At 34.0% G+C, this 18038-nt stretch overlaps 1 protein-coding gene across 4 annotated transcripts in view; it reads left to right on the top strand.

Annotated features, from left to right (window-relative positions):
* LOC122735941 (cadherin-10) overlaps positions 1-18038 on the top strand; it is a 301841-nt gene that overhangs the window by 150032 nt on the left and 133771 nt on the right. The window lies entirely within an intron of this gene.

The following is an 18038-nucleotide window of genomic DNA, read 5'->3' as shown; positions in this document are numbered from 1 at the left end:
CAGGAATTTAGCTTTTTCCTCTTAACCAGTTTAAAGGTGAGCCAAGCCATAAGTCATTATAATTAAAAGGAAAGTTTTATCATCTTCTATACCATTAGCTCTTGGGTAAATTGTCCCTGAACTGTCCTTGCATCATTACAGAAAGCCATTATCTCTCTAACAAACCTTTAAGGTGACAGGGAGTCTGTTAACTCTGATCAACTAGCAACAATTACAGGATGCAGATGGCTCTCTTAAATCAGTCATTATTTCTTAATGATAGAAGGTAGTGGTCACTAGCCAGTCATGTGGGTACTAGTCTGAATTCCTAGGAAATCCACTTGTAATGTTCCTCCCCAACCCACACATCCTACTGACTACCAATCATGTTATTCCCCAAGATCCTGTTCTTTGTTCCCGTGTTGATAAAAAGAGGCTGACTGCTCGTTTTTGTCTTTAGCATAGTTGAGGTAGCCATTGATTTTCTTTGTTAATGATTTCTTTCTTTATTATTAAGTTGGCAATTCTCAGGACTCCATGCATCAGTTTACCTAATTTCAATCATGAAAGTTTGAAATAAGGTCTTCCTTATTCTAAGCCCAGACACTATCTACTGCCCCACTTATCTACTCCCAATGCCATGAGCTTTTTGTTCTTGCCTTTAAGTGCTCATATATATTTGTAAAATACCTACATGAAAATACTTGTGGATTAATTAGCAGCATAAGTTATAGAGGAAGAAAAGTTAGAAACTTTCTACAAAGGACTTGAGAAGATAATCCAAATTAAAATGGCATATATTTGATAATGGTAACTTCAACACAAAAGTAAAAATAGGCAAGAATGGTGAAAAATTATATTGGAACATATTGGTAAGAAAGTAGGAATAAGTTAAAATAACCAAATAATATCCAAAAAGTAAAATTGACTAGAAGTGATCTGTAACCACTCATGAGTTTAGACTAAAGAACAAAAAAGCAATAATAATAATAATAATAATAATAATAATAATAATAATACAATATTTATGTACTATGTTCCAGGTACTGTGCATTTGATCCTTACAACAACCCTGTGATATAGGTGCTATTATAATTTCCATTTTTAATTGAAGAAAACCAATTAAGTGACTTCTCCAAAATCAAACAGCTTCTAAATACCTGAGACTTTATTTGAACTCAGGTGTTCATTACTCCAAGTCCTACACTCTATCCTTTGTGCCACCTAGTTGTCTATCCACAAAGAATATACAAAGTGAAAAAAGAAATTTTATTGCCAGGATTATCATGCAATAGAATGAGCAAGCTATAGAATGTATTTATCATGTATCTTACGTGGCCAATAATAATATAGAATAATTTGGGTCCAGAATTGACTGAGAAGAGGAGAATTGGCTAGATTTCAAAAATTAAAGTTGGTCTTCCTACCATGTTTTTGCCCACTCTAGTCAACTCTCCACTTAGCTGTCCAAGTGATCTTCCTAAAGCACAGGTCTGACCATGTCACCTCCCTACTTAATAAGTTCAAGTAGCTCTTATCACTTTCAGGATCAAGCATAAAATCATTTTTTCTTTTGGCATTTTAAACCCTTCTTACATATTTCTTATACTGTAATGATTGGAATGACGCCACCTGCTGGAGACTTGCTGTAGAAGAGCTCCGCCCATGAGGTGAGGGTCTTTGAGGGCAGGAACATGCATCTTTTCTTTGGCATCAGGAAGTGATGTTTGCTAGTGGGAGGAGGAAGGGGGAGACTGGCGCTCTGACATGCACTCTTTCCTGAGGACTGTGGTGGAGAGGGGAGCTAGAAATGTGTTCTCCCTTTAATAGATAGATGAATCTAGGCCTTTCTCTCTCTCTTTACCAAATTCTTATTCTCCTTAATAAATGCTTAAAAGCCTAACTCTTGCTAAAGCTTTTAATTTATTGGGGAGCACTCATTAGATATTTTAGACAGACTGGCTAGAATTTTAGCCCTTAACAATACTTTCTTCAATAATACACATCCTAGGAGATCAAGTGACATTAGCCTCCTTGCTGGTCCTTGCACAAGGTATTCAAACTCTCTGCTCCTTGCATTTTCACTGGCTGTACCTATGTCTAGATTTTTCTCCCTCCTGACTTTAACCTCTTGTCTTTCCTGGTTGCTGTCACATTCCAGCTAAAATTTCACCTTCTAATAAGAAGACTTTTCCAAATCTACCTTGATACTAATGTCTGCCTACTTTTATTAACTACAATTTATCATACACACACAGACACAGACACACACACATGCATATATATATATATATATATATATATATAGTGTCTTACATATTTATGTGTATGTTTTCTCACACATTAGACTGTGAGCTCTTAGAGAAGAGGAATTATCTTTCCTTTCTTTGTATTTCCAGCACCTAGCACAGGGCCTAGCCCATAGGAGCCATTCAATAAATGTTTATTGACTAAATTACTGACCCCATCATTTTAAGTACTCCCTTGCTAAAGCCAGCAAATCTTGGATAAGCTTAACATAGAACAATTAAAAGCCTAGCCAGAAGTACTGTTACCTTTGTTTTATTTTGTTTGGAGGAGAGTACCAAATATAATTAATATATTTGATTGATTATCAAATTATTTTCAAATTGGTACTTCTGTTTTATCAAATAGAGATAAATAGAAGAATTTAACATCAGATTTCCATTGAGGTAGTGGTGGAGCAAAAGCTTGTCTCAATATAGCATTTCAGATACCTTAATTCAGTGTTCCTAGGTAAACATGAGTCCATGATCCAAAAACAATGAGCTAGAATTAGAAGCCACAATTAATTGCAGACCATGTACTCTGATGACAGCTGGGCCTCACTCCCAAATATATAAACATATTCTCCCACCAGCCTGTTTAATAACAAACTGGAAAAAAATAAGCCAACAGGAGCAGAGTAGAAGATTGCAGATTACATATATCATGGCTTGCACTTGAAGCTCTCTAAAAATGCAATTTTGCTTTTCCTGTTTTTGTTGTTGTTTTGTTTGTTTGATTTGTTTTTGTTTTTTAGCAAAACATTGATGAAAATTGTAGGGAGAAAAAAATCTGAATTATGTTTAAGAATAGCATATCAAAGTCTGATGTTTGTTGTTTGTTGTTTAGTCATTTTTCAGTCACATCCAACTCTGTGACCCCATTTGGGGTTTTCTTGGCAAAAAAAACACTGGAGTGGTTTGCCATTTTCTTTTCCAACTCATTTTACACATGAGGCAACTGAGGCAAACAGAATTAAGTGACTTGTCCAGGGTCACACAGTGAGTAAGTGTCTGATGCCAGATTTGAACTCAGGAAGATCAGTCTTCCTGATTCCAGGTCTGGTGATCTATCCACACTATCACCTAGCTATCCTTTCATATTTACACATTGGGCAGTTTTTTTTTTAATTGCCATGAAGATAGATAAACACACCAGTAGTAAGATATATAAGAATTTTTGGATAAATTCCAAGTCATTTAAGAGTACTGAGATAAAGGTGGAAACAAATTTCAAAAACAACAACAAAAATAAAACAAGAAGCTTAACACACTAAAAGGACAAGATATTACATAAATAGTTAGGAACTGAGAATCAGAACAGCTGGATTCAAATACTGATCACTAACTGTGAGCTTTGTCAAGACACTTAACTTGTCTAGGCCTCTATTTACTTATTTTTAAAAGAAGTACTAGGGGGGGCGGCTGGGTGGCGCAATGGATAAAGCACCGGCCCTGGATTCAGGAGTTCCTGAGTTCAAATCCGGCCTCAGACATTTGACACTTACTGGCTGTGTGACCCTGGGCAAGTCACTTAACCCCCATTGCCCCACAAAAAAAAAAAAAAAAGAAGTACTAGGACCTGATGACATTTATAGTACTTTTTAACTCTAAATCTATGTCACCATATTTTCCATATTGGAAGATTAAATCTAAATTATAACATATCCAAATCAATACTTGCTCTTATATCTACATCTCAATCTCTTTTCGTATGCACTGATAAGCTTCAAATACAGATATGTAAAATTTATTTATAGCACAAGATGTTAAAATTGTTTCTCCAGGTGAATGGTATTATTTGATATTGACCTTAATTGTTTTTTAAATAGATGCATAAACCTCTCTCAGTAAAATTAACATAAAATATCTTTCTTGTATCTTTCAGAACCACCAAATCCTTCCCAAATGAGGAGGCATAAATAATAAATTTATCTTTAATGATTCAATGATGCACTATACATTTGTAATTTACTTTGGTTTTCCATTTTAGACATTACTTCTTTCTGTATAGTTAAAGTGAGGTAGATAATAGCACATTTTCCCCATGTATCTTCTATGGTAATCCAAAATAAATCATTTTGAAATTTTCAAAATTTATAGCTAATTTAATTTTATATTTTCATTTTTCTTTAGAATGCTGCCTTTTTGTGATTTTTTCTGAACTTTTGGGATGATAAGGCAAGCAGTCACTCTGCTCATATGTTAAAACCATCAAATCTATCAAACAATCTTTCAGTCAGCATCATGGGAAAGGAAAAATACAAAAAAATGACTCCTCAAGAGCTTTTTAAAAAAAATTTATTATTATTTGACTCTCTTAAGCACTACTAGTGCCTTAGATATAGAAAGCTTGCATATACTTTTGAAGGTCACCAATAGTGTGACTAATCTTTCTTCAATATGATGGTAATAACTGCCCTATAGTTCCATCAAGTTGATTAAATTCTTGCCTGCCAAAGGAGTAAAGTTCTTTCCTCTTTCTATAATCTGCCTTTATAATACCCTTTTATCATATCATTTTATTGGAAAGACTTATAATGTCTGTATGGTTAAAAATACTGACCAAATGACTGATATGATGAATCATCTTCATATTAAACATACTTCATCACAGAAGAACCTTGAATAGTATGTTGAGCATAGAGAATTCAATTCACAAGTTCTTGTTGAATATCTTGAAAACAGAATGAACACTGACATTAACTTTATATTACATTATTTGCTTAAATTATTACTCTTGATATGGATCACATTTCAAGACTATTTCCTGGACACTGGATTTGTTTATTTAAAATCACATGAAATCACATTTAGAATTTAAGGATTTTCTTCTGTCATTTTTCTTTTCATATAAAACTAAATTCTGGACAGAAGTTGGGAGTCTTCAATGATTATTAAGATCCTCTAATTATCTCTGACAAGGACAAAAAATAATAAAAAGGCCTTCTTGCTTGAATGATATAGTATGCATCATTGGTTGCATCTTCAATCTATTTTATTAATCTTATTTGTTAAAGAACTATAATGTTTGTATTTAATCATGAGATTCACCAGAGAAGTAAATTCTTATTTCAGTTTTTTGAGGTCTGCTTTGGGGCACAAGTCCACTTTTCTTTTTCTTTCAAAAGTGACTGAGAATGAAATGTTCATTCATTACTCTTTACTAAATATATCATAGAATTGAGTTTTGCTTATCCTCTTGATGCTACTGCTGCTTTTCTTCTTCTTCTAGGTTCACGGGTACTGGGAATAGATTTTAACTTTAAAGAAAAGCTTTAAGCCTTTCTTTTAATGAGGAATTAGTCCTATCTCAACTCAATAGAAATGAGAAAAACACAAGTCTTTCAAAGAGTTTAAAAAATATAATTTCAATAAATTTACCTAACAATTTAAGGAAAATAGGATGCTTTATTAATTGTGAGACAAAATCTAAAAGGGAAATTTCCAAAACAATAACTATGTGATAGAATTTAGAAGCCAAAAAAAGAGAGAGAATATAGATACATAGAGAGAAATTCATAGAAATCCATGAATCAGAGTCTAATCCCATTTAGAAGTTCTTACCATAACTTCCCTTCCCCTACTTCTCAAAAAATTAAGATTTTCTTACTTTAAGGGAGACAAACCTCTAGCAGAAAATAAGAATTAAAATCTTCCATTTTTTGCTACATCTTGCCTGCATGTGAGTTTTGCCCTCTTTATCAGTGTTACATCATTCTATTCTTTATCTATCTAGAAATTCTATATTCTTCTCCCTCAGTGTCTTCGAGTCAATTCTTTGGGTTTCATATCTGAACTGAACTCACATTTATTAACTGAATAAGTTCTTTAACTCCATTGGACTTTAGTTTTTTGTTTGTTTTCTCAACAGAAAACATTATAGTAAGGAGAAAAGGCAGGTGAGCCAGAAATTAGGTAATTTGTATCTTAGAAGAATAAAATTTAGAGATAGGAAAGAGTCTAGAGGTTATATCACACAACACCTACTTTTAAAAATTAATAAATTGAAATAAAAATGTGTTTACTGTCATGGAGAAAAGTTGATTGTCTTAAGAGACCGTGATTATCATAGCATCAGCTGGAGGCTGTCAGTTAAAAATAGAAATTCTAGACATTTCAAAAGCTCTTTTTTTTCCCCAAAACATACGGAGAATGTCTTAAGGAATTCTTACTTTTGTCTTGATTCTGAAAAATAAAGGTCACAAAGTGAAACTTTGGAAATGATTGTTCCATCTGTGAGGTCATAAAAGCCAAGGATTTAGCCTGACAGAATTGGGAGTGGGTACAGAGGTGGTCAGAGGAGTCTATTTACTGTAGGGGAAGTGATAAACATATTAGACTGATTACATACATACTTGACAAGAGATACCAAATGAAACATATACTTTTAGACAAAGTCAATGTGAGAATTTTTTTGCTTTACAATTTTTTTTGTTTCATTTCATTTTCTTTTGGTTTTGATCATTTGTGGATGTACATAGGAGAGAAAATAAATGCTTATTATTAGAAAATCTAAGAAAAAAAGAAAAAATTGTTTGCAGAAATTTATCAGCCTCCCTTACATGTAATTTTTCAAAGCTCACAAAAATGATAAGTAGAAATACATGAAATTAGCATGCCTCAAACTCAAAATTCTGTCATAAAAATTGCAAAAGTTCTTAAGAAATAAGAAAAGGAGAGGATAATGACAATGATGTGACGTTATAAGAGTTGTCTTATAATCTCAGATTTTAAAAGAACATTTAGAAGACATAGAAGAAGGTGTAGGTAAATAAGGATGAAATGCAAAATAGTAGTGTGGAATTTTCCATAGTGTCAAGAAAACAAGCTAAAATTAGCTGGTGCATGCCAAATATACCTCTGCCTTTATCCCCCTCTAGCTACATCTATAACTATATCATTTAGATCCATAAATACATGCATGTTTATATCTATAGATTCCTATGACATTCTATTATTCACTTCTGTGCCTTTTCATGGGCCTGGAATGTTTTCTCTTTTCATCTTTGCCTCTTAAAATTCCTTAGGGCTGAGTTTAAATACCTCTTACTACAGGAGACCTTTCTTGTTTCTCCTACTGATTATCACCTTCCTTCAAATTACTTGGCATTTAGTAGTTACATATATTTCATTTTGACATTCTGGGCACAACTTTTTTCCCCATAGAGTTTAAGTCCTTTGAGTGTAAAGACTGTTTTTGTTTTTTTGTTATAACCCCAGCATCTAAAATCTGCATATGGTTTAATAATCATTGAAGCAATGAATTTGAATCCTACCTCATACATTTATTAGCTTGGTCATCAGAGGAAAGTCAATTAACATTCTCAGTTTGAGTTTCCACATTTGTAAATTGAGGATAATAAAGAACCTATCTCACAGTGTAGATGTGAGGATAAAATAAGTTCACACATTTAAAGTGCTTTGCAAACCTTCATTCTCAAAGAGCACCATGATATCAGGGTGAAGTCATAACCTGCATTGAATTAGATTTAACTGAGGGAGGGCTGTGCAAGGTCTCTAACCTGGATCCAGTAGCAAGATATGTATCAGAAGCACAGGAGATAGTTGCAGATTCTTTAAGATAATTGGGGTTAAGTCACTTGTCCAAGGTCACACAGTAAGTTCTTGAGCTCAGATCCTCCCAATTTCAGGGCCAGTGCTCTATACACTGTGCCACCTGACTGCCCTCGCAAACCTTAAGACACTGTGTAAATGCCAGTTATTATCATCATCTGCATGAAGATACATACATTAAAAACTATTAACAATATCTAATCCCCCCTGCCTTTTTTGTTTGTTTGTTGAGTAACCAGCCTTCATTTCTACTCACATGTTGCTGAAATATGGTGGACAATATCATGAAAACATGCTTACTGGATCCATTTACATTAAATTGTTTTAACTTGTTCCTCATTGTAGCAAGACAATTCTTTTATACATCTCTAAGTAACTCATAATGCTAATTACTATGGTCATTTTTCTAAATCGTTTCTTCCCTTCTCAAGACTCTCATGACTCCTTCTCCCCTCACCCTTTCAGATGAGAACCATGACATATATTTCATTTAAAAAAAGGTAAGACTATTTACCAAAAACTCTTTCTTTTCCTCTCCTCAGCATCATTGTGATATCTTCTGTCACACTAATCTCCCATGCTACTATGAGACGTGAGGTGGCCTTTTCCTTTACCAAGGCAAATTCCTCTATATGAATCATTGATCTCATTCCATCCAATAGATAGATATCCCTCTCTCTCATCCCCATTCTCTCATTAATCTTCAGCATCTCCAAGCCTGATACCTGCTTCCTTCCTGTCTACAAATATATGTCCCTTATTAAAAACAAAACAAACAAAAAAATCACCTCACTTGATCCATCCATCCCCTTTTAGCTATCAGCATATAGTACTCTTTATTTTGTTTTACTTCTTTTCCTCCCTCTCTCCTTAACTCTCTACAATCTAGCTTCATCTTTTAATTTATGCAACTCTATGCAAAGTTGTCAATATTTCCTTAGTTGTCAAACCTATTGACCTCTTCTTAATTCTCATCCTTCTTGACCTCTCTGATTGATATTGTTGATCACCCTCTTTTCCTCAATGCCCTCTTCCCTTTAGACTTTCATGCCACCACTCTTTCCTGTTCTCCTTCAACTTATCTGACCACTCCTTATTACTCTCTATTGCTCAATTTTCATTCAAGTTATGCCTGCAACTATGGGTGTCCCCCAAAACACTGTACTGGGCCATCTTCTTTTATTCTCCCTGTACTACTTAATAGGATGATCTCATCACCACCCATGTATTGGATGATCATTTAAATGCAAATTACTTTAACATATTTTTCCAGCCTTTTGCATCTTTGCTATCTGTAATACTTGGGTGTATCTCAGATTTTATATGGATTTCCCTTACACCCTTTTATAGTGCTAAGATAATTGATTCTCTAAGGAGCCCAAACACTTTTTCCATAGAAGAACCTAGGCTTCTAGAATAGAATAAATATTCTCTTATGACCCCATCACATTCCTGTTTCTGGAATACTTGAACCCCAGTTTAGAATTATCCATTTATTCATCCAAGAAGCATTTATTAAGCACCTTTCTTGCTCCAGAAACTATGTTAGATGTAGGAGATAAAAGGCAAAAGGGAATATAATTTCTGTATTGAAGTTTCATTAATTCTACTGGATCAATATGCACATAGAATAATAAATACACAAATATACACAAAACATGTTAAGATTAGGTAATTTGTGGGGAGGGGCTCACACCTGGAGGTTCAGGTTAAGCCTCATGTTATCACTTGAATTTATCCATGAAGGAAAATAGCTAAGAGACAAATTTGAGGAAACAGGCATGGGGAACAGCTTGTGCAAAAATACTGAAGTAGAAGATAAAATGTTGTTTTCAAGAACTTGGAAAAAAATCAATTGGGCTAGAATACATGCCTACCAAATACCTAGAAATACACCATAAATATGTTATCTGGTGAAACAGATGATCTGTCATGACAAATAGATCAGTTTAGACTATAAATTATATAAAAACTCTAACATGAAATGATTTAGATATTTAAACTAGAGGTTTTTAAACACAAAAAAGAAGAGGTTTTATTTTATAACAGAGGAACTTGCGAACCTCTGGTGCTTCTTGAGCTGGGACATGATATATTCAGACCTATGTTTTAGGGTGTAAACTGAGGGAAATACTCTCTTAAATAGAATTTAGATGTCTTTTCCCAAAGAGGAAGACTGGAGAACACTCAGGCCAGTTCTGAAGAAAACAAAGAACACATTGAGATTTAAATTCCCTTCTTCCTAAAAGGGAAGGAAACCAGAGCGGGAAAATTAAATTAAAAGAATGGCTTTATTAAGCAGGGAAGAAAATCTAGCATGAACATGGGCACTATTCAACCTGTTGCCAAATATGACACTATATAATAGATTGCAAGGGTGTATAGGCATTTTAAACAAAGACAGGTAAAAAATTTAGAAGAAAGGTGAGCTTAGAAAGGCCCACTCTCAAAGGGAAAGGGTGTGTGAGAGGAATTCCTGGGGCTGCTGATGTGACCTTTGATACACAAATCTGAAGGTATTCTTGCTGATAGGCAGGTCCATTCAATGCCTTGATGAAATCTCTTCAAAAAGAAAAAAATGGATTATTCCAAAATTGGGAATAGCTGAAGAAAAGGACCATATCAATAGTCCCATATCCTGCAGTCAGATAAATCTGGCTTCAGAGTTACTGATTCCCTGCACATCCAGCTGGGTTTACTCTAAGTCATGAAAAGGATTGTTGGTGATGAAGTTGTTCTGGCTACCTGGGTAATTGAGAAAAAGGGGACTCAAGCAAATCAAAGGACCCATTTTCACAAGTGATATCACTTTGGTAGTTTTGTAGAGGTTTAATTTGATAGGAGAGACACTTGAGCTTGAAAAGACAATTGGAAGAATATTTCAGTATTGTAAATGGGTTATGATATAGTTTGAACTTTTCGTCAATTAGTCAATCACTCAACAATTCCTGCTACTGGGAGTCTGAGAATGGCTGGCAGATCACTTGAGCTTAGAAATTCTGAACTACAATGGGCTAAACTGATCAGGTGTGTGCATTAAATTCAGCATTACTATCATGACCTTTGGGAATGGGAACTTAGTAGGTTGCCTAATGAAGGGCAAATGCCTCAGGCTGAAAAACTGAGTAGGACAAAGCTCCCTTTGAGATCAGAGTAGGATTAAATATGTGTTCCTGCAGTTCTAGTTTTGATGAGATAAGAAGGTTCAGTTTTTAAAATGAGAATTGTGGGAAACAAATTGTGAGAAACCCCATTTAAAAATTTCTGGGACTCAGTATTGGAGAAGTATCAAAGGCCTTTAGTTATACATTCAAGCATGAATGGGCCAGCTCCCTAATGGAAATGGCAGCGAGCATGGGACTGGGGACCCTTTTATCTCTTAATTGGCTGACTCTGCCCTTCTTCCTCAGTTACAATCTTCACCAAGACACTGGCGCCAAATGCTAGCCAATCAGAATACAATATAGCCAAGGGAGCAGCCCTCTAAACTCCTCCCCCATATGACCAGCCCTGGGTTTCTCTCATATGTGATCCTGATTGCTGGGTAGGAGAAGGAAAGATCCATTAGTAAGCACCTTTCTCCCAGCTGAAATTCACCTCCCAGACATTCCCCAGACAACTTCAATCAGCTTTTGGAGAGGGCCCATATTTTTCTCACAAGAATGATGAAATAAAAAAATGATATTAATGATGATTATGGTTGTGATGATTAAATAATAATGACTTTTTTAGGATTAAAAGAATGAATTCTTTTTTCTAAATAATAAATATTTTTACATATAGTTTGGGGTTCCTTTTTTTATCCCTCCTTCCCTCTCTCCCCTTACCACTCCCTGAGGCAATAATCAGATATGCATTATGCATGTACAATTATGTAAAACATTTCCATATCAGTCATTTTGTAAAAGAAAACTTAAAAGAAAAACAATGAAAGAAAGTGAAAAATAGCATGCTTCAGTCTGTGTTCCATCAATATCAGTTCATTCTTTGGAGGTGGATTATATGTTTCATCAATAGTCCTTTGGAATTCCTTTGGAATAGTTAAGTCATTCACGGTTCTTCATCAAACAATATTGCTGTCTCTGTGTACAATATTCTCTTGGCTCTGCTCATTTCAATATGCATCAGTTCATACAGGTCTTTCCAGGCCTTTCTGAAATCATCATGCTTGTCATTTCTTATAGCGTAATCATATTCCATCACCAAATAATGATTTTTTAAAAAATTAAAATAAAACCCAAAGAATATGATTAAAACAAAGCCCCCAAGATAAAAATTGACATTATAAATCTAGAACTTCTGTTCCAGACCACATTATAATGTTATTATTCTTCCCAGTTTACAAATGAAAAACACTCTGAGATGAAATGGTTTACCTAAGGGAACTCTAGTAATTTGCAGAGCTAGAAATTGAACCAGGAGTCATGTTTAAGTAGTGGATTCAAGATGACTTATTGATAATTTTGCAAAGTGAATTCAGTCATGGATCTAAATGTCTAGAGTAGACCTAGATGGTAGTTAAGGTCTCTTTTACCTTTAAGACTATATTCCAAAAATAATTCATTAAGTAATAAGAGCAAACAGAATGTTTGCAAATGATTAATAACCATAAAGATTCCTCCAGATCACAGATGCTAGGAAAAAGTCAAATCAAACAATTCAGGCTTTACCTCAGATCAAGCAGATTAGCAAAGATGAAATAGAATGAGAATAGTAAAAAAAAAAATCTTTGTGATGTTGTGAAATATTCCAACTATTTTGGAATGCAATTTAGAATTATTCAAAAAATGCTCATACCCCTTGGTCCAGAGTTTCCATTTTTAGTATATACTAGTAGGATTAAATTAAGTAATATCTATAAAGTACACTGTGCTAGGTACTTTTTTTCAAAGGAAGGAAGGAAAGAAGAAGGATAAAAGGAGGAGGAAGGGAGGAACAATAGAGGGAGGGAGGAGGGAAGGAAGGCAATCCATATCAGTTTAAGCTCGTATTATGTGACAGGGATTAGTCTAGGCAGTTAACAAATATTACCTCATTTGATCCTCAAAACAACCTTGGGAGATAAGTACTATTTTTATCTTCATTTTACTGTTGAGGAAACTGAAGCAAACACATGTTAGTGATTTACCTAGGGTGAAACAGGCAGTAAGTATCTGAGACTAAATTTGATTTCAGTCCTCCAGGACTTCAAGCCCAGCACTTTATCCATTTTACCATCTAGGTTCCTCATACATATCAAAGAATTTATAACTAGAAACAGATTAGATATGTATTTATTAAAGAATGACTAACAACTTATGTTGCACAAATGCAGTGAAATGTTAATGTGCTGGTTTATATATAGAAATATATATTTATATATATAAATATAAATATATATAAAAATGAATTGATTATAATAAGGAAAACAGTATCCATCACTCCAATAATGTACATGGAAATAACCAAAAAATAATGAAAACTGAGTACCGTGAAATTGGAAGGGAAAATCTTGGCTCTAGTAAGATATGGAACAATACCTCCTATCTTCTTACAGAGGAAGGGTACTGTTGGTATTGTGCAATACATGTAATGTTAGACAGTTCCTATGTATGTTTTGCAAAAGATTTTTTCTCCACTTTTTTATTCTTTGAGATGAAATATGGTTCTCTTGCAGGGATAAGGGAAGATATATAGGAAAATAGATGTTCTGATAAAAAAATCTGTACTATTTTATTTTATGGGGTTTTATTAGCCTAAATAAATTAGATATATATTAGGCATGCCATGATACTGTCCCATTACTAAATTAGTCATTACTTCAGAAAAATAGAAATAAATTATAGGGACTCATGAAATATTGCGTGAGTAGTAGTCAGAAAGTCCTTCATTCACATTTCAGATGGTATCTTTTAAAAGTAAGAATCTGAAAGATTACCTTTAGATTAAAGATTCATCAACCTTACTTCATTCCTTCTCAAATAGTGAAATAAATGATCAAATGATATATCTACATAAAATATTTCTGTGAATTAGAAAGCTACCTATATTATATGTATACATACATAAACATATATATATACACACATTTAATCTGAGTTCTCTTACAATAGAATAAATTTTAGATCAAGAGAAAATGAAAGGTGTAACACATGTGTATGCATATCTGTGTGTATGTGTATATACATATACATGCAAATATATGTATGCATAAGTGCATGTATTTGATTATAATAAGGAAAACAGTATCATGAATACAATATAAATGGAAAGAACAAAAAAAAATCAAAATTGGATGCCATGAAATTGGAATTTAAAAATCTTGGCTCATGTAAACATATGTAAACAGTGCAACTAATAGCAAAATTAAGTTATGCATTTCTAATTGAGCTACTCTCTATGTATATTTGAATAAAAGATGAGTTACATTACAATTTAGCCCTTCTACTAATTACAAATATCCCTTGCCATCACAGGGGTCAAATCCTAAAGCAATTCATTTTCTATAAATAGACAATAGAAGTAGGAAGCATAATAAACTCCAAACCTCAGCCTTTGCACACCATTAAAAGTCGTGAATTCAATAGTTGCAGTGATTAATTTCTTCAGTAATTGCTTAACCTCTTTCCCTCTACAGACAGCAGAAAGATAGAGACAAGAATGACACAAAGAGAAACAGATTAGAGGGGTGGGGGAATAAGTTAATGATTTCCAGAGGATGAAGTTGATGCACAATTTTGATTTATATAAGAAAATAAGGCCTATAAAGCTGAAATGACTCAACCAAGATTCCTCAGATAACAACTGACATAATGATGGCTAGAATTGTAGCTATTTTACTCCCAGCACTTCCCTTAAAGTCAATTATTTAATTCAGTATGCCTCTGACAAAGGCAGAACATTCTAAATTGCTAGAAGGAAGAAATCACTGGACCTAGAGTCAGCTACCTGATTAGATTCTTTCTCCCAACACATACTAGGTAAATTGTCATAGGTCAGACAAACTACTTTTTTGAAAATGAAAATTGAGGAACTGTGAGGTTAGGGTATTTAAGGGAACATAAATATGCATGTTGACTTCTCAGTATGTAGGCAAGTGTTGGTGAGGAAAGGAAGCCTATGAGCCAGTCACTGAACTCATTGAAGAAAGGATACTATCTTGGAGGTAAGGAGAGAAGGACTACCAGAATTTTGATTGGGTAATAGATATGAATTAAGTGAACTATAAAAGAGGAGAAATCCCTTAGTGGTGGTAGTAGAGGGAGAACTTACAAGTGGCAATGGGAAGCAAGGACCATTCTAATTCCCCTAATTTGACAAATAAATGGGAGAAATGAATCAGAGTTTCAGAAGGTACTGAAAAAACAGGGAGATTTATGTCATCTAAATAGGATCAATTCTCATTGAGAGCCAGAAGATGAAAGGAGCAGGAAAGGAAAAGATTTTAAAAGAATGCAATTGTTATATATTCCAGAGAGCACAATGGAAGGGGGTAGATAGCTGTAGAGAGGGACATTGAAGAGGGCTGGTTAGAGGACAATAGAAATAATGGATAAGAAAAGGTAAACTGAGAATAGGGTTTAAATGATACCAGTGTGGGGTTCAGAGTCTTTGGGATGGCGAATGTATGACCAAGGTAGAGTTTGTTAATAATTAAGAAATTAGTTCAGTTAAGTTTTCATCAACCATAAGTGTTTGACTTCAGAGTAGATTCCTCTCAAGGACATAGTTTAAACAAGGAGACAAGTGCAAGAAGTTCACTCTTCTTCACCCAAGGCAAGAGACTAGGCTGGGGAGCTGATGGAATGGCATTTTCTTAAAGGCAAGAGACTGACTCATAATGGAATGATATTTATCCTCTTCACTGGGAGGAATAAATGTGAACTGTATCACCCCCAATCCTGAAGAACAAATATGCAGTGTAGCAACCAAGATCAAAGGTCTTAACCTTTGCCTAATATCAACTTTAAAAGAGGCTTGATAAAAAGAAGTACTAAGGCTTGTAGCTAATGTTTAGTTAAAGAAAACCTATAAGGAGAAAGTTGCTCTTTTTCTCTTCTTTCACATGGATGAAGGGAAGAAATTTTATGTATTGGGGATAATAACACACTACTCATTGTTGTGAGGGTCCAGTGATATAATTTAGGTAAAATACTTTGTAATCATAATATAGTATGTAAATATGTAATATTAACATAATTTAAAAGTAATTTTGACTTTAATGAAAATAAATCTGAACTTTACAGCAATAATGTTTCATAAAGATGCAGTAATTGCACATTGCTATGCTGTGGATGGGATTATGTGTGGGTACTCCCTCCACTGATATCTATCAAATGTGAGAAAATAATTATTAATAATGTATTTTGGGGGACTGAAAGATCAGTTTCTCAGTACTTGCTCCCCCCACTCCAGAAAGTCCAGTTCTACTTGAGAAACCTCATCAAATCTCATCTGGGACAAACCCAAGGTTTAGAGTTCATTTTAATGTAGAATACCTTAAAATCATGTCAACCAATGGAATTGAATGACGCTAAAGAATTAGCTTTGATCAATGTAAAATGACCTGCTTTTATCAAAAGAGGAAAAAACCCTTGGAAGCAGCTTTGAGGCTATTACACTCTTTTTGGATAGTATGGGTCTTTTGGGGCTCTTATCCTGATTGCACTGACCCACACTGCCTGAAACCATGAGAAGTTAGGGAGATATGTGGTCAATCCTTTACTGATATGTTAATAAAATAATAATATGCTTACTCAAAACTGCTATCTATAGCAATAGAAAAATTAAATTAAATTAAAAAACACAGAGTCATTATGAGACAATTCTCTATTCTTTCTAGCCTTTATTCTGGTATTTTTATTTAAGAGGGCAATAATATATTTTCCTAAAAATAAGCTTAGACTCTTATTTTTAATGGTTGAAGGGAGATACTAAGATTGATCAGGGGATGGAAATATTCTGGTAATTTTGTTATGGTGGGTATTAGGGCAAATGGACTTGTGGGATCTATTGGCAGTAATGGACTAAGATTGCAGACCCTGGTGTCCTGATGTCTGTTCAGCTAATGGGCTATTGCTAGTTACAGTACAGCTGGAGAAATGATGCTGGATGGCCTAAAATCATTAGGAAGGTAAAAATGGTACTTAGGTGATTTAATGAAAAAGGAAATTGAGACCTTTGTTAGAGATCAGTAATAGAGAAAAATTAAGAATATTGATTGTATCTCTACTTTTAAGTATCTTAAGAGGACTTCGAATGATGCGGATGCAGACTCAGCAGCTTATACTTGATATTTCTTGACAGCACCAAAGGGGAAAGAACACAGACTTTATCATTACGCTCTAAGCAGGCTTTTCAACTATAAAATACTCCATTATTATAAAGAAGATAGAAATTCTAAAAATGGATTACTTTGTGTATCCTAAATCACTAATCAAGCAGGTCCAGCCTCTACCTATGACCCAATGTTTCAGTTCCTGGTTAGACTATAAGAACTATATGACATGAATAAAAATCATATAATATCTATTTCTATAATATGAAATATATGAACATACACACACACATACACACACACACACACACACACATATATCAGGACTTTGAGCTTTGCTACATTTTTTACATATATTAACTCATTTGGTTATTGCAAGAACCTTTTCAGCTAGGTCCTATTGTCATGTGCTTTTTCCTAATGAGAAATTTGAGGCACAGAGAAGTAAGAGACTTGCCTATGGCTACATATCTAGGAAGTGTCTAATGAAGGGATCAAACTTAGGTCTTCCATAAGAAAGTATGGTAAGAAGTTGAAATGACACCTTTCTATGGACTCATATGACTGGGGTTTCTGTCTCCTCTCTGAAATTTACTACCTGTGTAATTTAGGACAAATCATTTAACCTCCTCCAGTGTCAGTTTCCTCAAATATAAATGAAGGACTTTGACTAAAGTGACACAGATATCCTTTCCATCTCTTTATCTAATATCTTATGATGGCAAGTCATTTACTTATAAACAAGGCAAGTTTTCAACTTATCACAAGGCAAGAACTTATTCCTTGGTTTTCTTTTTTTTTAAATAAAAGTATTTTATTATTTTCCAGTTACATGTAAGGTTAGTTTTCAACAATTTATTTTCATAGGATTTTTAGTTCCAAATTTTTCTCTCACCCTCCCTTTCCCCCCTCCTCCCCAAGAAAGAAAGCAATCTGATAAT

This window comes from Dromiciops gliroides, chromosome 1 (genome assembly GCF_019393635.1).
Source record: "Dromiciops gliroides isolate mDroGli1 chromosome 1, mDroGli1.pri, whole genome shotgun sequence".
NCBI classification, from domain to species: Eukaryota; Metazoa; Chordata; class Mammalia; order Microbiotheria; family Microbiotheriidae; genus Dromiciops; species Dromiciops gliroides.
This window is presented reverse-complemented; position numbering and strand designations above follow the sequence as displayed.